Genomic DNA, 27,739 nt, shown 5'->3' with positions numbered 1-27,739 from the left:
TGCTGTTAATATAACAATACCGTAGAGGGAGGGTTTGTGCAGAAGAAGTGAGAAGCAGAATACCTACCTATGGATAAAGAAGCTTTCGGAATGGAGACAGGGATTTTAACATCTAAGGCAATCGATTCAACAAGATGTTTGAAAAGTGTTTGTGTGGAGTCATACGGAGACGAAACATGGCTTGTGGAGAAGTCAAGTGAACAGATAAAGTGAGATTAGGAGAGAAGAGATAGCTGATGAAAACGATAACAAAGAGGAAAATATTCTGATTTGGTCACATACGATCAGGAATTGTCTTCAACATAGAGTGAGTGATTGGAGGGAAAAATAGATGGAAGAAGACGAACGGATGTCAAGCAAGGCAGATGAAACACGATTTTCAGGACAGGGAATCAAGGAGGATATCCACTACATAACTGTCTCAAGACACTTTCACATTAGAGGAAGGCAAGGATATTAACAACGTTATGTGCAGTAGCATAGAATTTCTCATTCGGTTTCATGTAACTGTTCACACATGCAGCAAGAAGACTGTCCTACTCATTTGGTGAATAAGGATGTATATTGCGGAAATTGATGACTCTTGTTTCCTCTTCCACTCTCACAACTTTACGACACGCGCAAGGTTTTTCCTTTGTCTTATCGAGCACTAAGTGAGTTGGCCGCGAGGTTTAGGGGCACGCAGCTGTGAGCTAGCATTCGCAGTCGGCAGCTCTGAAGATGGTTTTCCGTCGTTTTTCATTTTCACATCAAGCAAATGCTGGGGCCATACCTTAATTAAGGCAACCCTGGAGGGTATGCGTATTGAATGAATAGTAAACAATTCAGCGAAGGAACTCTGCTATTTAAGAAGTGACATTCGGGCAAAAGGGCTAAAATGTGTGGGAGCACCACGATGCATGAAGTACAGTGGGGAGCTGAGGATGCGTGCTAGGTAGTTCGCAAGAAATCTTTGTGATTCTGTCCAGTAAGCCTGTCTGGAAGAAGGCCCAAAGCACATTTATTCATGACGTTATTGCTTCTGTAACAATTGATTTAAACCCGAGTGTCGTATTTTATTCTGGATACCAGGATGTGTAGGCGTGTCAGTGGATAACTAAACCCACGCTCAAGAACCCCTGGAAGTGCATGAACAAAATAAAGCCATATTTGAACCAATAACACCGTACTGTAAACAAATGAAACTGAAGTACTCCGAGTTCGTGCTACGATACCCTCTTTCTCTGAGAGCGCTAGCCCTCAGTAAGATTCAGGGGCGTAGCCAAGGCGACTGGATAGATCCTCCACCACCATGGATTTGATTTAATTGGTAAATTTCATCATTTGTCAAACAATAGAGCGATTTTGCTATGTTCGAGTTCTGGATCGTATTTTTGTGGGTATTTTTTTGTCGCTCTGGCAAGATTATAATCGTATTACTGCCGTTTCCACATAGCACGTCGAGGATGAGGTAAGATGGAATGAGCGCGCGCTTAAGCTACCAGGTTGGAACCTTCCTGTGGGTGGAGGACTAAAAGCATCATCTATTCAGTATTATGTTATAGACGCAGTCCCTTGGTCAGTATTACTATTGTTTTACGTCGGTATCCCCTGCCTGTCGTTAGAGGCGACTAAAAGGGATGATTGTATTAGAACTATGAAACTACTTGTGATTAGTACCAGCACGCAGGGAACACCATGGGTCGCTTTTACTTGCGATTAGTAGCAACAGAGTGCGCTGCTGACTTTTACAGTACCTGTGATTAGTACCTACTAAATGAGGAACACCACGGGATACTGTGGTTAGTACACTTATGTGATGAACACCATAGGTTTGCCTTGCCTGTAAATAGCGCCGCAATGTGTGAAACACCATATGTCTGTATTGCATGTGCGAATTTCATTATCTGTGAGTAGTACCATAATGTGTGGAATACCGCGAGTCTACGGTACTTTTGATTAGTACCGCAACATGACAAATATCATGGTTCTACTTTTCTTGCCATAAGTAGCATTATGAGGGGTCGATGACTTGGGTTTTGTACCCCTTTAGACTAAAAGCATCATCGATTCAGTATTATGTTATAGATGGTCAATATTACTATTGTTTTACGTCGGTTTCTATGAATGTAAGACATTGCAGGTCGGATCCACTGATTGTTTATGTCCACCCATTCATTCTTCATCCTCACGTTCTGAATTCTGGTCAGTGGAGGATTTTGGGCTTTTAATTTGTCATTACATTTCGTCTCATTTCGTACCATTAGGGGACGATGACCTAGATGTTAGGCCCCTTTAAACAACAAGCACCATCATCATCAGACCTGAAGATGGTTTCCGTCGTTTGCCATTTTCATGGATTTATTTACGCCACGGCTGCTTCCCTCCCACTCGTAGCCGTTTTCTAGCCTGTCGTCCCCTTACGATCTGTGCGCGTAAATCAAAATGAAAAGGAAAAGAGATGCAATCGCCAGGCTTCATTGAGAAGCCACGTCAAGGAATATCTGTATTTCCCGAAAATGTGCCAACGCCAGACATGTAACATATACATTTGAAAGTATGGTTCGTAATGTTTGCATCATTGTGGACGTGAAGCGTTCGTAGATTTTATCCGTGTGACTTGGATCTTAATCACAAAGTGAAATAAGCATTCCCTGACATCGTACGAGCATTTCCATGTGACGATGAATCTCGTGTAGCCTTCCGTCTCCCTCATAGTTTGCAACGAACCACAGAACATCTAGGATATTACTTTGAAGGAAGTTAAACAGCTTGTAGTAGTATGTTATCATTTCCCTCACCTCACCCCATGTGATGTAACTGGAGGTGCAAGAAATGTGCCCCACCATTGACTGGGGTTCGAAATAATTCCTGTACAGGTTGGCTCCCACAGCAATACGCGTTCTGCGCTGTTTTATGACACTCAGGGATAGTCAGAGAGATTATGAAGTTAAAAGCTTCTCCCCCTGAACTACCCATCTACAGAAGAAATGGCGTCTCTTTACTCCCTACTCAGGTATTCTGCCTCGTCGCATAATTCTGATTGAGGATAAATAAACAAATAGCCTTTTCTTGCTGGGCCATTTCCTCCCTCCTTACCATGAGGATGTTTGCATATTCGTCTCCGTACCACAAAGTAAAACATTTCCGTCTACCTCCTTGATTTCAAAACAGAAGCTCGTCTTTAAGACTACTGCGATTTATTTCTTCTACTTCTTGTATTTCAAGACTATTCATTCATCTCGTTAAATTCTTCACGGTAATTGATTAATATTTATGAACAGTGCGGGTTCGATTTCTGTGTCTAGCACGACTTTGGTATTACTGTCTTATTTGTATTTGTAATGGTGTTTGTATGTTTTTATGTAACGCCTCATGGAGATGAAAATACAAATGTCATTATTAAAAAATTACCACCAAAAACGGGAAAATAACAACAAATTAATTAAAAAAGAATAAAATAGGTCTTGCTCAGAGCAGATATAGACAATCCTGAGGTACAAGGCGGACATCAATGGGTAGTCATAGTAGTGGACTTACAGAAGGCGTATGATTTAATAGTGTAACTCTTTTTATGACTACTGATAAATAATATCATGAATAAAATATATAAATAAAATCACTCAAAAACTTAATAAAATTAATAAGCATAATTAACCGAAATGTCCGTAGTATGGGCGCCAGAGTTCACCAGAATGGATCCCTCGAATTTAGATAAGAGCATGATAAACTTTATATCCCAGGGCGTGTACATAATGCTGCGTACTGGTACATCTGCTGCAGGCCTTACCTAACCTCCTGAAAACGACTAATTAGGTAGGAACTGCACCTAGGTTCATCAATAACACTGATTCTAAAATAGCTAACTATATTCTTAACAAATTCCGTGCATGATCATCTCATCAACATACAACATTATACATATAATACACACATAAAATATTGCTGGAAGACTCCATATTTACAACAACAACAATAATAATGAAAATCGTGGGAAAACGAAAGCGAGAATTAAGCTACCATTTGTAGATAGTCCGATGAACAATGTACATGTATGAAGATAAATACCCTTCACTGTCTCTATATCAATTCGACTTACCGATTCTCATAATCGGCAGTTATCACATCACACAGATACTGTACCTTGTACTACTGTGTTCACATATTTTAACTCTTGTTGTAAAGATATATACACACGTCTGTCGATCCTCAACATATAAATTTATGGAAAGTCTGAGATAGCTTTCACCAACATATAATGCTAGGCCGCCACAAGTGCTACAATACTTAATGCGCAAGCACTCTCCACAATCAGCCACTTTCCACGAACATAACAAGACTACGCTCCACGAACGTTTGAAGTCCAGTCCATTGCTGCCGTGTCACTCCAGTACCGTGTATCAGCACCACTTCCTTCCCGTACAGTGCGTCAGTTGTAGTTGTAGTTATCTTCCTTCTCGTTCCTTTACAATCACCTCTACAATCACCCTTACAATGTTCCAGGTTGCCGCCGTATGATCAACCTTCATAGACATCAACATCCCCCTCCTCTCAGATGATACGTCTGGATTGCTGCTTGCCAGCCAATCATGGGTGGTCCTCTTCTCAAGCCCAAGACCAAGCCCTGAACTACTTCTTCCTCCCAAGACAATAACAAACTCTGGGGTATATTCCATGAATCACCAAACTTTCCTAATACAACAACAAGCTCATCTCATCAGGCTGGGATATATACATGACTCATGAATTTCCCGACACAAGTACATCACAACAAACACTGGGGTAGCCATATGACTCATTCAAATTACCAGAGTTATTAAAGCAATGTTTTCCCACTCGTGCAAAACAAATTACTCATACCTACATATGTGGATATCTTCCAGCTTACCAATATAAATGGCAAAATATACAAATGAAATAATAATAATAATAATAATAATAATAATAATAATAATAATAAAAATCGAATACTGACAATAATATCTATAACTTCTACATATAATTTGGGGGTGTGATATATGTACTATCACATAACGCCCCCTTGGTGAATCGATGATATCACATATTATGATTCACCATAAAACAGAACTTCATACATAACCTTATAATGGCATAACTGAACACATAATTTACTGTAATAATGATATATACATTGCGTCTACTGCATTGTATTCGCTCACACGAAATACAATTTGTCCAAACAACAACAATAATAATAATAATAATAATAATAATAATAATAATAATAATAATAATAATCATAGTATGGCTATATACACACAACTCCGATTGTTTCATATGCCATTGAATACAATCCCTTCTTACTACTGTACACATAACTCATAATTGATAATACACTGACTGACAGAGCAAATGCAACACCAAGAAGGAGTGGTTCGAAAGGGATGAAAGTTGGGGAAAAAACAGAGACGGCACGGACCAATAATTGATGTTTATTTCAAACCGATATGCAGGTTACACAATCCGCACGGCATCGACTCAGTAGGATGTAGGACCACCGCGAGCGGCGATGCACGCAGAAACACGTCGAGGTACAGAGTCAATAAGAGTGCGGATGGTGTCCTGAGGGATGGTTCTCCATTCTCTGTCAACCATTTGCCACAGTTGGTCGTCCATACGAGGCTGGGGCAGAGTTTGCAAGCGGCGTCCAATGAGATCCCACACGTGTTCGATTGGTGAGAGATCCGGAGAGTACGCTGGCCACGGAAGCATCTGTACACCTCGTAGAGCCTGTTGGGAGATGCGAGCAGTGTGTGGGCGGGCATTATCCTGCTGAAACAGAGCATTGGGCAGCCCCTGAAGGTACGGTAGTGCCACCGGCCACAGCACATGCTGCACGTAGCGGTGGGCATTTAACGTGCCTTGAATACGCACTAGAGGTGACGTGGAATCATACGCAATAGCGCCCCAAACCATGATGCCGCGTTGTCTAGCGGTAGGGCGCTCCACATTTACTGCCGGATTTGACCTTCCTCCACGCCGACGCCACACTCGTCTGCGGTGACTATCACTGACAGAACAGAAGCGTGACTCATCGGAGAACACGACGTTCCGCCATTCCCTCATCCAAGTCGCTCTAGCCCGGCACCATGCCAGGCGTGCACGTCTATGCTGTGGAGTCAATGGTAGTCTTCTGAACGGACGCCGGGAGTGCAGGCCTCCTTCAACCAATCGACGGGAAATTGTTCTGGTCGATATTGGAACAGCCAGGGTGTCTTGCACATGCTGAAGAATGGCGGTTGACGTGGCGTGCGGGGCTGCCACCGCTTGGCGGCGGATGCGCCGATCCTCGCGTGCTGACGTCACTCGGGCTGCGCCTGGACCCCTCGCACGTGCCACATGTCCCTGCGCCAACCATCTTCGCCACAGGCGCTGCACCGTGGACACATCCCTATGGGTATCGGCTGCGATTTGACGAAGCGACCAACCTGCCCTTCTCAGCCTGATCACCATACCGCTCGTAAAGTCATCTGTCTGCTGGAAATGCCTCCGTTGACGGCGGCCTGGCATTCTTAGCTATACACGTGTCCTGTGGCACACGACAACACGTTCTACAATGACTGTCGGCTGAGAAATCACGGTACGAAGTGGGCCATTCGCCAACGCCGTGTCCCTTTTATCGTTCGCTACGTGCGCAGCACAGCGGCGCATTTCACATCATGAGCATACCTCAGTGACATCAGTCTACCCTGCAATTGGCATAAAGTTCTGACCACTCCTTCTTGGTGTTGCATTTGCTCTGTCAGTCAGTGTATATACATCCAAGGTGCAGATCCTATCTCTTATATCTGCGAAGGCTATAGATATTAAATGTTCCAAAAACCTTGTTGTCAGTGGTTAGGAGCCTATAAGCACACTTGCCTATTCTACTGTCCACAGTATACGGACCCTAATGTAAATGAAAAAAACTATACATAAACTTAACATTGGCATCGATAGACGAGGAATGCGTACCGCAATAAAATCTAACTACGTCTAGAATACATTCTATCTCACACACAAACATTCATCCCATGCAGTCACACAAGAATTATACAAACTTTCATTCAGAACATTCATAACAAAGAAATCCCTCTTTCTGAAATGCGTGGGAATCTCACAACGTTGCCTCTTCCACAAAACCATAATTAATGCAAGCAAACAGATCACATACTTTTTCATACATTCCACATCGATATCACTCAGCACGTCGTTCAAATCATTCATACAACTCTCAGAATTAAATAAAACTTTACACACACGCTTGGATAGACTTTCCTTCACCTCACGCACATTTCCATTCTCACTCACGCTCACTCTATTACTGAAATTCTTACAATAATACACTTTGAAATTGCTGTCATTACTACTTAATGACTCAACAGTCAAGTCATCTTCACCACCTTCCATATCAGCTACTACTTGCACCACTTTCATGCCAACAACACTGCTACTTTCGACTCTCTTATCAGAAGTTTCATTAATCTCAAAGTCACCATTTTCACACACAATGGGCCTAACTTTACTCTCATCACGTACACTTACATCAACAAAAACATCCTCATGATGTATACTCTGTGAACACACTTCACTCACAAAACAACCTTCATCAACTTCACAAAAAACTTCACTTTCAATTTCAGAAACTTCCACAAGATTATCGATCGCAACACCGCTATTACCATCACCACTAGCACAAAGTAAGTCATCCGACACAGCTTTCTTACCTTCATCACGCCCCCTATTCTCAAAATCTCCCTGAACACAAAACACATGGTCATACAATAATTCCTCTTTCACGTCTACCTCGTAACTTACCTGTTTCATCGCGTGAATAGGAATTTCGGTATCGGACTGCCTATCTGACCCAACTAAGATGTCCGATTCCGGTTTAAATCACTTGACATGACCTGTTCACTATTATCATGTCTCGGCACTTGACCTGGAGGTCTTTGATCCGTACGCCCCCTAATTTCTGATTCCCCTTGATTAGGTCTTCTGCCAAAATATTCCTGGTGATTAACTCCCTGATTAGACTGTCTGTTTCCCCTTCCGGAATTACCACCCTGATTCCCTTGCCTAGAATGACTGAAATTCTGATTATTCCTATCTCCCGCTACCTGATTACCTTGTCTCCCATTATCCCCGTAATTCCTACCTTCACTTTGCCTAGTCCTCCCCTGCCCTTCCAAAGCATCAAACCTCTCTAACAGCTGCTCTAATTCCTTGATCTTAACAATATTCTGCATACATGCAGCTAATCCGACCTTCTCAGGAAAATGCCTCAACATCTGGCGGACTGTATCTCTCTCCGATGCTAGACCTTCAATATTCTGGCTGATCAGAACATGCGCCAAGAAATATTCCGTCATAGACACACTTTCCTGAGGTCTATATTTGCCAAATAGCACGCGATCTCTTTCCCTTCCCTGAATAGCATCACTCCAAAATTTAGAACTAAATTTCTCCCTAAATTCCTCCAAACTCGAAATACCCTGTCTATAAACTTGAAACCAGGATCTCGCTTCTCCAACAAATGCAATATCCAACATCTCATCAACCATACTCCACTCAATCAAACCATCGTCAAGATTCTTGGAAAACCGTTTCTCCGCTGTTTTCAAGAATTCCATCGGATTAAACTGCCGGCCATTAAATTTGGGTAATTCAGAGTCCTTTGTACAAGATACGTACCTATTACATATACTGCTACCTACTTGGATTTGACTGATTTCCTGCCTTAATTTCACATGACATGATTTAATTCCTTCTTCCACTACCATTCTGGCATTTCCTTCTACTGACTTGAGGTCTTTCTCCAATTTCTCAGTCTTTTCATCTATTCGCTTCGCTAAAACATTCTGGCTGGTTTTAATTCTATCTATTTCTTCGACTTTATCTTCCACTATTTTTATTCTCTTGTCACATTCCTTGATGTCTTCCACAAATTCCTTCCTAACTACATTAAATCGGCATTCAATTTTCTCAGTCAGTTCCAAGCATTGAGCTTCTACTTTATCACTGACTTCCTGAATTTCCCTGTTTTGATGGTCGAACTTCTGGTTTAATTCATCTATTCTACCATTTACAGCAATACTTAAACTATCAATTTTTACTAGACAATTCAACACTCACTGAATTTAATTCCTTACTCTGATTCTCAATCTTACTGGACAGTTCCGTACTAACTGAATTTAATTCACTATTAATACTGTATATTTCATTTCTTAAAAAACTCAATTCACTCTTCAACTCTTTACTCTGACTATCAATCTTGCTAGACAATTCAACCTTATTATTATCGATTTTACTGGACAATACAACATTATTATTATCGATTTTACTGGACAATTCATCACTCTTACTATTAGAAACAACACTCTGATTATCGATTTTACTAGACAATTCAACATTATTATTATCGATTTTACTGGACAATTCCCCCTTCAACTCATTAAGTAGCGATTTAATCATACAGAGCATTGAAAACTCGCCTTGATCCCCTACATTCTGAGTTTGAGACGGGTTACTCGGTTCCTCACATATCGTTGCCGATTGATCTTTCCTACTATCAGCCATTTCGCTAGTCTCACTTAAATTAGATAAACTCAATGTGGTGGAATTCTTTTGACTTCCCTTATCCTGATTCATAGTACCAACAACTATAACAACCTCTCTACTTCTCAATTTTATAATACTCGACTCGCTACAACATTTCTTCATACTCCAACATACAAATCACGTACATATAAAACACTTCACTGACATAGTTTGCAGAATTCCAACCACACCTGACAAGTGCACCTTCGCTTATAAGCCTAACAGATGTACCGATCATTCAGCCCCACGTTGGGTGCCAGTTGTAACTTTTTTATGACTACTGATAAATAATATCATGAATAAAATATATAAATAAAATCACTCAAAAACTTAATAAAATTAATAAGCATAATTAACCGAAATGTCCGTAGTATGGGCGCCAGAGTTCACCAGAATGGATCCCTCGAATTTAGATAAGAGCATGATAAACTGTATATCACAGGTCGTGTACATAATGCTGCGTACTGGTACATCTGCTGCAGGCCTTACCTAACCTCCTGAAAACGACTAATTAGGTAGGAACTGCACCTAGGTTCATCAATAACACTGATTCTAAAATAGCTAACTATATTCTTAACAAATTCCGTGCATGATCATCTCATCAACATACAACATTATACATATAATACACACATAAAATATTGCTGGAAGACTCCATATTTACAACAACAACAATAATAATGAAAATCGTGGGAAAACGAAAGCGAGAATTAAGCTACCATTTGTAGATAGTCCGATGAACAATGTACATGTATGAAGATAAATACCCTTCACTGTCTCTATATCAATTCGACTTACCGATTCTCATAATCGGCAGTTATCACATCACACAGATACTGTACCTTGTACTACTGTGTTCACATATTTTAACTCTTGTTGTAAAGATATATACACACGTCTGTCGATCCTCAACATATAAATTTATGGAAAGTCTGAGATAGCTTTCACCAACATATAATGCTAGGCCGCCACAAGTGCTACAATACTTAATGCGCAAGCACTCTCCACAATCAGCCACTTTCCACGAACATAACAAGACTACGCTCCACGAACGTTTGAAGTCCAGTCCATTGCTGCCGTGTCACTCCAGTACCGTGTATCAGCACCACTTCCTTCCCGTACAGTGCGTCAGTTGTAGTTGTAGTTATCTTCCTTCTCGTTCCTTTACAATCACCTCTACAATCACCCTTACAATGTTCCAGGTTGCCGCCGTATGATCAACCTTTATAGACATCAACATCCCCCTCCTCTCAGATGATACGTCTGGATTGCTGCTTGCCAGCCAATCATGGGTGGTCCTCTTCTCAAGCCCAAGACCAAGCCCTGAACTACTTCTTCCTCCCAAGACAATAACAAACTCTGGGGTATATTCCATGAATCACCAAACTTTCCTAATACAACAACAAGCTCATCTCATCAGGCTGGGATATATACATGACTCATGAATTTCCCGACACAAGTACATCACAACAAACACTGGGGTAGCCATATGACTCATTCAAATTACCAGAGTTATTAAAGCAATGTTTTCCCACTCGTGCAAAACAAATTACTCATACCTACATATGTGGATATCTTCCAGCTTACCAATATAAATGGCAAAATATACAAATGAAATAATAATAATAATAATAATAATAATAATAATAATAATAATAATAATAAAAATCGAATACTGACAATAATATCTATAACTTCTACATATAATTCGGGGGTGTGATATATGTACTATCACAATAGATAGGCAGACCCTCTTATGGACTGCCACATTACCTCCAGGAAGTGGGCTGAAAATTGGCTACAAGAAAGATAATCTCAGTGTACCTTGCCTGGCCTTTGCCGGCGACCTTACCTTATTAGCCAACAACATAGAAGAAGCTACTGACCAGCTACAGAGCTTCTATACCATAGCAGCTAAAACCGGCTTGAGGGTCAATATAAAGTAAACTGTGTTCATGACTAACATAAAGGGAGTCCCATCTACTATGCCATTCGAAAACACCACCATTCGTAAGGTTTCTGCCGTGAAGTACCTAGGGGAGTGGATTTCAGCAACCGAGAATGAGACATTAGCAATAGACACCAGATGCACCAAGTTGGAAACCATCTACCATACCTGTAAGAGCATCTATACATCCAAGTGCCCCTCTAAGAACCTTAAACTCCAACATTACAATTCAGTAGTAAGACCGTCCGTACTGTACGCCTCTGAGTGTCTTCTGATTAACAGAAAAGGTCCACCGAGGAAGCTAGAGCTCAAGGAACGAAAAATACTAAGGAGGAATTTAGGACCAATAAGAGAAGGGGATGGTACTTACAGGATAAGGCACCATCAAGAAGACATAGTTACATCCATGAGGAAGAGGCGATTGACTTTCTATGGGCATTTGACTCGTATGGGTACTTACAGACTTACCAGCAAGATCTTTACCACTACAGGCAGAGGGAAAGCGTCCAAAAATAAATGGATCACCACAGTGAAGTCCGACTGGGGATTTCAGAACAGACCGTACAGGATCGTGTATTTTTCCGGCAGTTGACCTTTCAAGGTGTCTTTCCAGAGTCTCTCACCAGCAGACAGGGTACAGGCACCACCCGACCGAAGTGGACCGAGGAAAGGAAACAAGCACGCAGCCAGAAGGTGAAAGCTTTCTGGGCGAAGAAGAAACAGAATCTCCATACAAGGTGTCGAAACGAGCCCTATAGTCCTCAGTAGGGCCAAACGACAAGAAGAAGAAGGAAGAATAAAACAACTAAAACAAAGAGAATATAACAAAGGAAAAATAAAAAATACATAAGAAAAAGTACACAAGTAAAAAGAAGTAGTAATAATAAACAACAAGAAAAAGGGAAAAATAAGAAATAATTACAAAACAAAAAATAACCAACAAATATAACAAATTAGAAAAATAATAAAAAGTCAAATAAATAAAACAAGGAACAACAAAAAATAATAAAGATAGTAAACAAAATAAAAATTACAAGTAAAATAAAAATAAGAAAGAACAAAACAAAAATAAAAGAAACAATAAATACAAAAGAAAAACAATGTAAAAAGACAAACATTCAAACAGAAAACAAAAATGAAAAATACAAGAATACAAACAAGACAAACAAAAACAATAAAAGAGGAAATAATACAATAAGAAAAAATTAATAAATAAATTGAAAAAGAAAGAAAGACTTGTCCGGTAAAGCGGGGTAACCCACACTTCATTAAAATGGAATAAAACTGACGTTTGTGAACGAGGCTGGAAAAAGACATAACAATTTGCTTGACGTCGCACCAACACAGATACGTCTTATGAGGACGATGGGACGGAAAGGGCTAGGAGTGGGAAGGAAGCGACTGTGGCCTTATTTAAGATAAAGCCTTAGCATTTGTCTGGTGTGAAAATGGGAAACCACGGAAAAGTAAAAAGTGCATTTCCTTGTTACTGTGGGCAGGACTGATGACACAGAAATACCATCGTTTTTAAATTCTGAGCAATGAACAGACATCCCATGTGACAAGAATCGTCAATGAGAAGGATAGAAAGTCGTGCAAAGAGGTGCAAGATGCACTCAATAGACTCTCGGAATGGGCAGCAGAAAATTAATTCACAATTAACACTAAGAAGGTAGTTCAAATGACATTCCCGAAAGGAGGAAAGAATGTGCCTAAAAAAGTCATACTTAGGGGAAACAAATTAGCGATTGTAAATCAGTTGAAATATCTGGGCATTTGTTTCCAAACGACCCGGACCACCGCATGATAAAGAAAAGGCAACATCAGCGATTAGAGCCATGAAGGACATCCCAAATCCAGAAAAAGTATCCTTGACCACCGTAATGAAGCTATTGAAGCGAAGTTAATCCGGATTTAACATACGGAATAGAACTTTTGTAGGACCATTTAAAATAAGCTACCTAGAAACCCTAGAGGAAGTGAAGTTATCATTCCACAAGAGAACACTCGGTGTATCAAAATTCAGTCGATCGAGACTTGTATATCTCCCGTCATTATGCTTCCCAGATATTTGAAAGCACTTACTTGTATTACATTTCCCTGTCCTTAATTTTTTTGCACTTTTTTTTAACTTTTAGTTATTGATTCTCATTCCGAATTCCTCGCAGGTCTTATTTAAATCTTCTGTCATTCGAAGCATAGCTCCTTCACTCTGCCAATATCACCGTATCATCAACAAAAGAATGAAGCCTATCCTCCTACCACCAACTCGAACTCCTCTTTTGACTTTCATATATTTCTCAATAATATGCTCCAAGAGTTAAGAAGTCAAATTTCAACAGTAACATTTGAGACATCCACCGACTAGACACTTTATTTCGGCAATATCTAACCAATGACAACACTTGCGGACGACTTCGATATTAAAGTGCTTTTGTCGTTCCCTTCCTCAAAGTCACTGTGTGTAAAGGCCTCCTGAAATATTCTTAGAAGTTAATTAGCTTGCTACTGTGAAGAATAGGTTTTCCTTCTCTCTGACGTCAGTTTGTATGTCATCTGTCGATACGATGTGTACACTGTCATCTTTCGTCATCAGCCATGAGAGTACACACTTTATTATGCCCTCCAGACTTAAGTTGTTGTGGATTAAATCTCTGCAGTCGGCTGACTGGTATAACAACTGTTTCAAATAGATGAAAGTATCCGCTGCAATTACACTTAACACTCAACAGGTTGTCATGAGACACACGTAGTGGACTCTACCTTGGAGCAGTTCCGGAATCCCCACTGGGAAGAGCCCCAGTACAGTACAGTAGATCAAAGTTACAGCCCATTTAGCAAATAATGTGAACTGCGGATAAGTTTGCGAGTAGTTTGTGAATTATATGGGTTTCTTAGGGCACAGTAAAGTAGTAGAAAATCACTATTTTTGCGATCAGACATACATGTGCGATGATTGTATTTCATGGATAATATTTAGAGAGGCCGTTGGCTGGGCGTGACGTGAATCATCATGCAGTTGTTTATTGTTGAAAGCATTTCTCAGTGTGGGACCCCACATACTACGAAAAACTTAAAACTAAGCAATTTGCCGGAAGTTGAGGGGCTACAAATTGTAAGTCCTGGATAGCTCCGGGCCCAAAGCAGTAAAATCGCTTGGTTCTTACTCGTTTTAATTTGTTAATCAAATCCTAGCCAAATTAACTTATTTACATAATTCTTTCTGTAATGTGTTCCTTGGTTCATTACCATCAGGTATTTTTTGATTTTTTTACATGTCCACACCGAATGTCGTTGTAAGGGCTTAAGTGACCCGCATTAGCGTTGGTAGTGGCAAACTGTTAATTTAATCGACCGGATAACGATAATTAAGAAAAGGATTGCAATTTTTATGAATAAAGAATATATTCTCATACTTGATTATATTTTATTTGCCTAAAACTCGTAACTCATTTCGCTAGTAGCTTGCGTGAAGGGCTACAACTGTGGATTTGAAAAATGTCAAATATTGTTAATCAAATTTTGTCGAATATTTTATGGCATATTTTTTAAGAAGTTCATGCATGACTGTACTTAAAGATTAAGATAATTGTACACTAAAATAGTGTGGTATATCATTAAAAGGTAGCGAGATACCGGACTTACGTATTTTACTTCGCACTGCTCTCCTGTAAAAGTGTATTTTTTGGAATATTCATTATACCATATCCGAAGCCATTAATCACTGAGAAATTAAATTCGCCACACCGTTGTTTGTAAGTGGAATTTCGTCTCTCCTGTAAAATTTGAGTTTTTGTACGGTTCGGAAATAAGTTTCTTTTACGTGAGGAGATAACGTCATTTCTAGTGTCATTATAGCAACCAGCTTTGTTCAGCATGTTCAGAATCGTTATGAACAATGTGTGGTTGAACGACGCAGTGTTATTATTCTGAGCACTCGCCACGCTTGAGCGGTCGATAAAGAGACGAAACCCGAACTTGATGAAACACAACAGCGATCTACGACAGTGAAACATGGGAAATTACGGCACGAAAGCTCACCTACGTTGCTTATCGAAACTTTGAATGTCATTTGGTGCAACCGAATCACCAGTGAGGACATTATTGCGGCAGCGTGGATCCAGGAAATTGCGAGATATTGGAACGAAACGTTGAATGTGTATAACTAGCCATGTTATTCGCTTCCGAGACCACAAAACACATGGCGCCAAACTTTAAAACGAGACCTACGTGCACCTAACATCAGACGGGCCGATATCGAGAACGCTGTTCGCCCTCTCGACATCGCGCGAGAGAAACCGATCGTGTTGATGATGACCCTGCGTGTTATTTCAACAGGCTTGTAGACCGTGACATTCTGTTCGTGTTTCCAAAGACTTATAAACTGTTTTATGTAACTTAAAATACACCTACCGGTATCTATCTATAATAAGAGTGTTGTCTGTACATTGCTCAGAATTTGAAAAGAATGGTATTTCTGTATCGGTCACGTCCACACTAAAAAGGAAATACACTTTTTACTTTTCCGTAATTTCTGTCTGTCTGTCTGTCTGTCTGTCTGTCTGTCTGTCTGTCTGTCTGTCTGTCTGTCTGTCTGTCTGTCTGTCTGTCTGTCTGTCTGTATGTCTGTATTGGGACTTTTCCCATCAACCCCCATAGCTCATGGGGCCATGTGACGACGCAAATTTATTCCGACCGGGTGATGAACACATGGGACCACGCGCCACAGAAATTAACAGTCAAGGGACTTTTCCTGCCTCGTGACAAATGTCGCCTCATTTGGATTGAAATGACTAATCTGAACACATGAGATGACAACTATCCTTATAACATAGCGAGCCTTCCGTTCCGAGATATGAGCACGAGCCCCTCATGGCCATGGTTCGTCCGCGGCTATGAATTACAACCAACTTCAATCTAACTTACAGGCATAAAATGAACGGAAGAGATAGGGATGCAATTATCGGTAAAGATAGGCACAAATAAAGTGTTTAATTAGCTCTCGTTGCAACATATAATTCACACTCTCTAACCTTGATGATTAAATTTATTAATTTTCACAAATATATTTGACACTCAGTGAAGCAATTCCGTGCTGTCAAGTGTCCACATCTTCACAAGTGTCTCTGTGTGGATGACTGAAATCACGGTGTCGAATTTCACTTATTGACAAAACAATCCTTACTGTTCCTTCACTCGATTCAAACAATTTGAGGAAAGTTGAATTACCTTTCTAAACTTTAACTTTGTATAACTGGTTTTGTTGTTGATCGACCCTACATTTCATTCCAGCTGTTGAAGACGACAAAAAAGAGAATACCTTTCACCATATCATAATAAAACATTTGACTATTTACAGTGATAAGTTAAAACCTTGCGAATTTCCGCAGGAAGACTCCCAGTTTACATATTCGAAACACTGATTTACTCTGAGATTAGTCTTAGAGTGGCCGCCTAATTTAAATATAGTACCAATGAATTATTATGTAAAATATACATTAAAAGAAAACAATAAACAAATTCCACATAATCACAACATAATCCCACAAATAAGAAAAGTAAGCAGAACTCTGGTGGAAACGAATCACCACACTTGATGAACCTACTGTACTTGTCATAAGAGTCTCAACCCCTTCACTTGAAATAAACTACCAATAGATTCTCACGAAATCTAGCTTCAATAAAACAATGATTATCAAAATATCATATTCAAACACTCCTACAACCTGGAAGAGAAAACATATAACACACACATTGGCTGCATTGCTATTTACACGTTGCTGTGTGACTCATCGTGCCTGCAAGGTTCGAAGTGGCGGCCTCGGTTTCGACATTATTTGGGACCCTGCAAAACAAATCCCTAGCTATTGCGTTCTTAAGGGTAACAATTAAATATTCCAATTATTATTTTTATCATAACTTGTTACAAATGTGGAAACCAATTAAAAATATATCGACTACTAGAGATGAATATTGTGTCTGAAAAACCTTCATTTCTCCAACAGCCAGTATAGAAACCTTTCAAACGCTCCTCACCCTCGGGTAGACTTGGACAGCGCTCACACCTCTTTGAAACAAACTTCTCCACAAATAAATACATACTCAGTACATCGTCAGCGGCTCATTCCACTTGTATGTATGTTTAGTCCACAGCCCGAAGGCTGGTTGGATCCTCAACAGCTCCGCCATCAGCTGTCATACATGGCCTAGGCATCACTGAAGAGGCGTACTAGGGAAATGAGGAGTGAGATCGTTTCCCGTTGCTTTCCTTACCGAGCTAGAAGTTATTACATATCAGTCTGCCAAGCCCACTGAAATGCATACACCAACCGACCCTATGAGCAATATTTTCACACCATTCATGTCAGGGACTGGCTCCATAAGGAATGGCATTACTAGCATCACTCATACCTCAGTCACTTTCATATTGTCAAAGCCAAGGATAAAGCTGAGACAGGTCAATAAAAGTAACAAATTTGATATAGCCCATACCAGAAGACATAGTGCACTGTAAACACTAGGTCCCGCCAGCAAAGGCATACTGATACACTTATTATATGCTAAAATCCGCTTAGGCGTTCATCATATCCTATATATATTTTTTAATATCATACCGCTATATCATTTCAACCTCGCAGAAGGCCAGAGTTCCTTCCATCGCATAGTTAACATGGTTTCCCCATCTCACAGGCTAACATTTACCATTTCCTCAAACAGATATATAAGACTGTATAAATGAAGTGAATCTACCTTCAGTAAATCGGCACTTAATATCAAACGAAATAAATTAACTTAATTACCAATAAAAGTACAAACAAAAATTTACACAGGGGCCTAGCTACTGTCAGGCATGACGAACTCTTCACACACAAGTCATACAGCCACTTTTTAACCTAATAAACTCTACAACTTTACATTATAAAAAGAGTCCTATTACTATCCGCACATTTAAAATATTGTCCACAGGCAATAGGGAAGATCCTACCGTCATATTATCCTGTTTCATATTGAATAATTAATTCAGAGGAAATCTACTACATTAACTCATCAAATTAAATACATTTTCTCCCCCTTTCCTATCAGCACTCTTGATCATAAATATCCCCAGTACATGATACCACTATAAAACTGTACGCCTTAAGGGGTTTTAAGGAGAAGAATCACCCTCCCCTCGCAACACTCTTTGTTCCGCTAACTACATGTGTACCTGGCCTACTTTCTAACTCCAGGATGGATTTGTTATTGCGTTCTTTCTTTGTAGTGGTTGGAGCTGTGTATGTATGGAGAAAATTTTATGGGGACAAATAGACATCCAGTCTTTCCCAAGGGAATTAACGAGTCGCAGCCGAAGTATTTAACCGTGTCAGGAATTGAACCCCGAACGCCTGCATGTTGACAGTTCAATAAGGAATCGGACGTAACATTATTTTTTTTTTTCAAGGAGGAAAGTCATTTACAGAAATCCTTTAAAGGCAGCCAAGACTGAGATGTTGAACTTCTCCATTTTACCATATTAACAAGGTATAGTCCCACATGAAAGCTTGCAATGTTATTAAGAAATAATTTTTATTTTTATATGTTGCGTGGAAAATGTTCTTTCCCGCACAGCTTTCAATTTTTTCGGATATAATTTCGCAGACTTGTAAAAAAATAATAGTATATTTAAGAAAAACTGCGGATTATGCAGGCAGATATAAACTATTGGTGATACCATTTTTCAATTTTTCATTATTTATTCAATAGTCAAAAATCTACCTCAGGAGTATTCAACTGATAATAACATGCAGTACATTATCTGAGGGAGCCTCCGTGGCTCAGGCGGCAGCGCGTCGGCCTCTCACCGCTGGATACTGTGGTTCAAATCCCGGTCACTCCATGTGAGATTTGTGCTGGACAAAGCGGAGGCGGGACAGGTCTTTCTCCGGTACTCCAGTTTTTTCTGTCATCTTTCATTCCAGCAACACTCTCAATTATCATTTCATAGCATTTATCACCCATTAATATAAATCACCTTGGGAGTGGCGACCCCATTGTAATAACAGCCTATATCAGATTCATTCATTACATCCCTGACCCGGTCAATGACTGGAAAACAGGTTGTAGGTTTTCATTCATTTTCACATTATCTGAAACTTTCAGGTGAACTCTGTCGCAACGAGCTGAAAGTTGCTTTAAAACTGTCCTGGGATGTGTTTCTCCTGTTAGGCCTACTGCATTGAAACGGTACCCCAAAGCTAGGTTTGTGTGAGAGGAGCGGCCGTGGTGTTTGGCGGGATTTGAAAGAGACTGGCAGATTTTTAAAGGTTAAAGTTGAAAATTCGATTTTTGTTCCAAAATCGCAACATTTTATTTACGACACCCGATATTAGTCACCTTGATGGGACTCAGAAGGACAAGTGTCGCCTTGAGCGGTTAACGTTGTCAGGAAGTGGTTTCTTCAGGATAGCCAGTGAATGTTACATTTCCTATAACTGATAACTTGTCTTTCTGCGTCTCTACATTGTTTTTGTGATATTCCACTTCAAGATGACTGGAAATTCCTTTCACAATAGCGAGCGATTAAGCTTTGATTTCTGTACAACGCGATTCACAGAATGACAGCGACTTGGCCAACTCATTTCTGGATGCGTATTGAAGGTCATATCCACGAGATGTGAGAGGTATATCAAATTATTTTTGACACAAGGGCGAACATGAGGTTTCACGGACGAGTTGAGAACTGCTTGGTCCACTTTCTTTATTTGGCTTCTAAAGAAATGCATCAAGAGAATGCTGACTTTGAGGATCAAATTAAGGCGTACAAACCCACACACATGACATTCGAAGATCTACGAAAGGCGTTCGATGTTGATTGGACGAAGTTATTTGAGATTCTGAAGGTGATCTGGCCGAGATGCCAAGAAAGAAGAATAATATTTTCTATCTGTACAAAAATCATTCTTCAGTGATAAGAGTTGAGGGGTATGCGAAAAAAGCAGCAATCCATAAAGGACTCTAGTTTGTTCCCGCTGTAAATTGGAATTTGAAAAGGGAATCGCAATCCAAGGAAACGAAATCAAAGGTCCGAGATTTGCTGATGATATTCTTTCTGAGTCTGCTCAAGATCAGGAGAAATTAATGAAGGGCATGGGCACAATCTCGGAGAAGGAATAAAATATGAAAACTAAAGTAATGGAGTGCCGTCGAGCGAAGTCTGGTGAATACGGCAGAAATAAGGAAGACACAAAATGCAGACTAGCGCAAGTAAGAAAGTTGTTCACTTTGAACATTCACATGGGAATGTGAAAGATGTTTTTGAACACTTTCGTGTTTCATCTGGAGCGTGGCATTGCAAGTAACACATAGGCAATAACTAGCTCAGAAAGAAAAAAGAAAGAAATGTGGTGTTACAGAAGAATCCTGAACGTGAGATGGTTACATTGAATCACGAATGAAGAGATACTGAATCGAATTGGTGATAGGAGATCGTTTTAGCCAAGTTTCAGCAGAATAAGACATAGTGATAGGAGACACCCAGGACTTGTTCACTGGTGTAGCCGGTAAGACGTTAGGGGTAGCCAAAGGGATCAATATGACAGATTAGAGTGGATATAGATGTAGTAATTATATGGAAATGAAAAGGTTAGCACGAGATAGGGTGCCACGGGAGCTGCATAAAACGTCTATGGACTGATGACACACATTATGCTTAGTTCATTATGCCCCCTCTCCCCGTTTGAACAGTCGTCACCATCCAGAATCATATCAAAGAGGTCACAGGGATAGAACCAGAATCTCCCATATTTTTCGTGCCATAAGACATTTTTACCATAGAAGTACGGCCTAAATTTGTTCTCAGTATCAAGGTCTAAAGGTCCATAGATATACACAAAAAGCATTTGTTATAGTAGCGTGGATAAGCTATCTAACGGGAAATACTGGTAAGGGTAGTGACCATCAAAGAGGGTATGAAAGAAAGATGTTTAGATCTCTTCGCTATTTTGTTGAGCCTCAGAATACGATGGAATAGCAGCGCGCCGGCCTCTCACTGCTGGATTCCGTAGTTCAAATCCTGGTCACTCCATGTGAGATTTTGTGCTGGACAAGCGGAGGCGGGACAAGTTTTTCTCCGGGTACTCCGGTTTTCCCTGTCATCTTTCATTCGAGCAACAATCTCCAGTACCATTTCATTCTATCTGTCAGTCCTTAATCATTGCTCCAGAGGAGTGCGATAGGCACAATTCCGATCCTCGCCGCTAGATGGGGGCTTCATTCATTCCATTCCTGACCCGCTCGAATGACTGGAAACAGGATGCGGATTTTAATTTTCAGCACGACGCCTGCCTGACTGTATAGGTGAGCCACTCAACATTTGTGTGAAGCGTTACTGTATAACGATCCGGGTGAGACTGTTTATCCTCTCCCTTCTGTCAGTGTCATAGGTCTTGCTTTTTATACCATCACAACATGCACGCTATTATGGGGAGAAAATAATTTTGACCCAGCAACTGATTGCGCGGTTTCGGTAGCTCTCAGCTTGCACTCCGGAGATAGTGAGTTCGAACCCCGCTGTCGGCAGCCCTGAAGATGGTTTTCTGTGGTTTCGGATTTTCATAACAGGCAAAAATGGGGCTGTACTTAATCAAGGCCACAACCGCTTCCTTCTCACTCCTAGCCCTTTCCTGTCCCATCATCCCCGTAAGAGCTCTCTGTGTCGGTGCGACGTAAATACGATTGCAAAGAAAGCAAAAAAACGTGCTAATTTCCCGCTACAGGAACTGTCAATGAGAGATCTGCTATTAAATCAAGCGGTCTTTAGGGCAGGGCGTCGAAACTCGTACGTTGCAACCTTGACTCTGTTTGAAGCTCGTGGATCCAACTGCACGTGGAGAGGTCGGCGAGTGTCCTACATCTACTTCTTCCGGAGTAGATCACCTTCATTTACAAAGTGCATTCCTGTCCTCTGCTGACCAGTGATTTATGGCATCTGACGGAGTGTGCATGGCAATGACCGAGAGAGTTGCGCACCTTTCTCGTCTCTTCCCAAAACATCTTTCTCTCCTCTTGCGAAATGACCTGTTCGGGCCCATGCTTCTCTTCAAATGATTTTAGACTGTCCAGTTCTAGGCTCTCTTCTATTGTTGTTCATATCTTGACCCCATGATCTATCTGAAGATCTCCATTCTTCCCAGGTGTCCGTACCACATTGTGTCCATGAGCTCCTCACTAGTCTTCTGCGCTCCTTCCTCAGAATCATCCTTTCCTCTTTCTACAGTTCTTGCAGCTCCGCTTTTTTGTTTAAAATAAGGCACTCTGTAGCGTACATACACCTCACGCCTTGCTGACTTTAAGACCCACATCATGCAGACTCTCCAACTCTCCAGCATCTTTTGACCCCTCTCTTCACGGGGTGGGTTATGAGGCGAGATGATGGCAATTTTTATGACCGGATGCCCTTCCTGACGTCAATCTAATCACAGGAGTTAATGTGATGAAATGAATGACGTGATATATGATAGCAGGGAGAGGGTGAAACCCGGTACCGGCACATAGCCTACTCCTGTGGAACAGCACCAAGGGTTCTACTCAAGGCTTAACGTCCCCATCCGACGGACCAATCACCATCAACAGCGTCATATGCTCTCACTCCATATGAGCACTGCGGAGAGGTTTGGAATTTAATCCAAGCTTTTGGCACGCAACCTAGTGATTAGAAATTGCATACCACCACCTCCCCTACCCTGCCGACCAACATTCTGATGCTGATTTTTTTTTCGACAAACAGGAATCGAACCGGCTAACCTCGGTGTGAGACCGTTTAGACTTCAACGCTTTAACGATCATGACCACCAGGCGGGCTAATAATAATTGTTACCGTGTTTTTGGTGGATCAGCAGAGGTGAAAGAAGGTGCGCGCTGGAATAGGTCTAACTACAAGTCCGAAAGATGAATTTAAAATTTAAATAAAGGTTATATTTTCAACTGATAACAAGATTTAACAATTTTCACTAGGTGAAATAACAACGAAAAATCAGGTACAATGCAACTTTACAAACGAAAGCACAAGTTTAGGGGTTTTTACAATTCTGGGCTACGAGCCCCCAAGTTTAACGATTTCTGACCTCTCAGCTCACAACCACAAATTACCAAAGGGCAGAAAACCCCTAATTATATGGAGCATTTGCTCCCACCTCGTAATGTCAAGCCTCCTAGAGGCACCTTTCAAAATACCAGAAAGAGCTGACCGCTCTCAATCTTTCAAGCCTATCAAAAGGCCATAAACGGACTTTACTACAAACTGCCCTCAAGGCACACTTACAAAGAAACAGGGGTATCTTGTACCCATTCTACCGGGCCTTAGTGGACAAATAGGGGTTAAAAACGGCCCAAAACGCAAAAGGAATGGAGGCGTGAATTAACACTCCTAAATACACATTTTAAAACCTAAGTTCCGCTAGGCCGATACACAGGGGCTATTCCCACACTACATAGGTGACTTGTATAAGAAAATTTTAACACATTAGGAAAGATTAGAAAATCAGTTACGAAAACATAGTCACCTCAAGTCGAAATGAAGGGGAGCTCGAGAGGGTAAAGCACACTCTATCCCCGATTTACATTTAAAGTAATAAGAAAATGTTTACATAAACCGGCACTAAGTTACATTTTAAACAGGTAGGGTACTTGAAAAGGTTTCGAACATGTTGTTGAAGTGGTGGAGAGCCAGGAAAATCAGCAGTTTTTAAACCCTCGTGGAAGCTTCGAGACCTTTCATGAATAATTAAGACACACCCACTAAAATTTATTGGGTCGCTAAAAGTTATACATCAACATCGAAGAAGAAAGACACTATTGGTCAAAAATTAATTAAAGAAATCCAGGATTGGCTGAGTTGAAAACTGGCGGAAAGAAAGATTAATATTGCCAACCCAAACAATGAAAGAACAAAATTTAGTAAAGACAAACTTTCGAATACAAAATTTCTTCAAAAAGTTCCTTCCCTTCGCACCAGGGTGCATAATCATAGTTTTTAGTAGAGACATCTGTCAGAGAAGGTCCACACTTCTTGATCAACCAAAAAAAAAAATCGAAATACACACAGTGGCATCTTTTGAGGAACTGTTGAATTAATTCAGTTGTTAAAGTTCAGTGTTTCTCCGGTAGAAAGTAATTTAAGGCGGAAAATTCAAATGTGCAGCATATAGGTGTACCAACCGGTACAATAATAATAATAATAATAATAATAATAATAATAATAATAATAATAATATTTTGCGTTTTTGTGTTTTTCTAGGACGCCGAGGTGGGGGAATTTTGTCCCGTAGGAGTTCTTCAACGTGCCAATAGATTTGCCGACACGACGCACCTTCAAATACCGCCGGACTAAGTCAGGATCGAACCTGCCAAGCTGGACTTAGAAGGCCAGCGCTCTATCACGTGAGCTACTGAGCCCAGCACACCGGAATTAAAGATGACTTTTTTTTTGCTAGTCGCTTTACGTCGCTCCGACACAGACAGGTCTTATGGCGACGATGGGAGAGGAAAGGCCTAGGAATGGGATGGAAGCGGCCGTGGACTTAATTAAGGTATGAAAATGGGAAACGACGGAAAACCATCTTCAGGGCTGCCGACAGTGGGGGTTCGAACCTACTATCTCCCGAATGCGAGCTCACACCTGCGCGCACCTAACCGCACGGCCAACTCGCCCGGTTAAAGATGACTTACGAGCAGTGTAACAGACGGCAAGCAGTCGAATAGAAAATTCACACACAATTTAAAAAGTGAATCCATTACTAACAGCGCAAAATAATTGCAAGAGAGTTATACAGGTATGGACAAGTCGTGTGCAGAATGTTACCAGGTATTTTAAACCAGCCCACAGGCAAGTGGTTCGGTGGAACATTTGCATCGCAGCTTGAAAGTAATGAACCGTGCCTTACATTCCCCTCTAGGTGGGGGCGCTAGAATAGCATCCTCGCTATCTTCCGCCTGTCAAAGGGCCACCAGGGGCTCTAATATGGGAGCGAAAGTTGGTGACCTCAGGGCCCTTACATTGCTTCCACATATTTTGGCAGGCTCCTTACTTTCATCTACCCTATCCCACCTTTCTTAGTCAAGTATTGTTCTTTTCTGACCGCGACGCTATGAGAGCATTCGAGGCCTAGGGACCTTTTCGTTTTCACGGCCTTCAAGAACTTTGCCTTTCTTTGGCCGATACCTTCATTTTCCATTCCCCCCATCTAATTAGCAGGATTGTTGACCACTCCACAGGTCACTCGAGTCAGCCAGGTTGCAATGGATGTGGTGAAGTTGTGTTGTAACTGTGCATTGTGTTTCTGACGCGAAAATTAAATGTACTCTTCATTCGTCTCATCCTCTTTGCGGTACGTTGAATCAATCATTTGTTCTTTTCTTAGTGTCCAGTATTTCTTCATTCTTTCTGATCTTCGTTTCCTCTCATCTTCCGAGATAACAGGTTTGTAGATTTGTCTTGGGACCTTATATTTTCCTCTTAAGTTATTACTTTAGCTGTTCCACTGAATAACGAATTTTCTGTCATTTTTAATTCTACTAGGTCTTTTTTTACTTTCTTTAAAGCAGTTGGGTTTTGTTTTTAGATTGCGGAAGAAGTGAAAGATTTATTTGGTTAATCTATTAGAGAACATTCTGAGAAGATGGCAGTAACATTTTATCCTTCTTTTTTCGCATTGTGTCTGAAGGTTTCTCAATAATCTTCTAGAGTGTTTCATTCTTATTATCCTGACATTGTGGTCTTATGATCTTTCTTAAAGTTTTTCCATCTGGCCTTTGAAATTCATGTTTAGTGCTTCTGGTTTTATAATGTTTAATTTTGGAGCCCATGTAAGCGATTTCTTGCGTTATTATTAATACGAATTTCTATTGTTCCAGGTGAGTATTCACACTGATTGACTGGATATTCAGGGTGGGAGGTACGTGAAACAGAGCAAGTGGAAATGTATCACGTCGCACAGTGAAACGGTATGTGAGAGAAATCTCTCTTCTTTTACATTGAGTGAATGGAGACATCGGTGTTTGACTCCTTAGATCATCATCATCATCATCATCATCATCATCAGTTTCCGGACACCATTATAACGATGGCAACTAGAGGTCATCTATGTACACTACCGCCATCTTCTCGCTGTGCGCTTTCTTCCTGTAACTAAGAGCTTGTATCGAGTGAACCCCGTTCTCCTCCTCAGTCCAAAAGAAAAAATCTTTGAACTACACTACAGGGCTGGCTAATAATAATAATAATAATAATAATAATAATAATAATAATAATAATAATAATAATAATAATAATTTATATTTACGAGGTCATTTTGCTACAGTGATGGGCCTTACCAATCTTTTGACAACACAGTAGTTTTTCTTTAAATTTCTTGCAACTCTTCATCTCCTGCTGTGGGTGTAGTCCAGTCGTACGAGGCTAGTAAGAACGGAGGATCTGTACTCGCTATGTCATCTTTATTGCTGCTGACACGAAAAACGTTTCAACCATGTGACAACTTTAAGAAATACTCACGCAGCTGTTAGGTTGCATTCGGGAAACAGTGGGTTCGAACTCGAGCCCTGAAGATCGTTTCCCATTTTCACACCAGGTAAAAGTTGCCGCCATGGGCGCCCGCAAGGGGGGGGGGGGAGAAGGGGGGCAGTTGCCCCGCCCCCTGGAATTCTAAAAATGTTGATGTTCAATTGTTTAATATCATACCAGATTATTTCATAAAATGAACTTACTGACAGTCATCTAGCATCTGTTATAACCGGAAATTTCTGTAAACAATTTAATGTTGCTGACGTTATATTGGTTCTATATTCAAGAAAATTGTTAATGTGCCCCCCCCCCCCTGGAAAAGATCCTGCGGGCGCCCATGGTTGCCGCTGAACCTTAATACATAAATATTTTAATGTTACCCTCTTTTTTAAGTCCTAGTAACTACTTTTGCTGATTATTATTATTATTATTATTATTATTATTATTATTATTATTATTATTATTATTATTGTAAATTAACCTTTCAAGACTAATTGATCTAAGTAGGTAACAAATCCAAGATACTTCAATGTCAGATTGGGAATACAAATTTGAACAAGTAGATAATTGCAAGTACGTGGGATGTGTGTTCTCCCAGGATGTAATACAGTAAGTCAGATTGAATCAAATTGTTTAGTGAGCTCGCAGTTGCGAACAACACTATTCTGTAAGGA

At 40.5% G+C, this 27,739-nt stretch overlaps 1 protein-coding gene across 1 annotated transcript in view; it reads left to right on the top strand.

Annotated features, from left to right (window-relative positions):
- Positions 1–27,739, top strand: part of LOC136882137 (beta-alanyl-bioamine nonribosomal peptide synthetase ebony) — a 184,125-nt gene that overhangs the window by 51,755 nt on the left and 104,631 nt on the right. The window lies entirely within an intron of this gene.

The sequence above is a fragment of the Anabrus simplex genome, chromosome 10 (assembly GCF_040414725.1).
Source record: "Anabrus simplex isolate iqAnaSimp1 chromosome 10, ASM4041472v1, whole genome shotgun sequence".
Taxonomy (NCBI): domain Eukaryota; kingdom Metazoa; phylum Arthropoda; class Insecta; order Orthoptera; family Tettigoniidae; genus Anabrus; species Anabrus simplex.
Note: the sequence above shows the minus strand (reverse complement) of the source record. Positions and strands in the feature narration are given on the sequence as shown.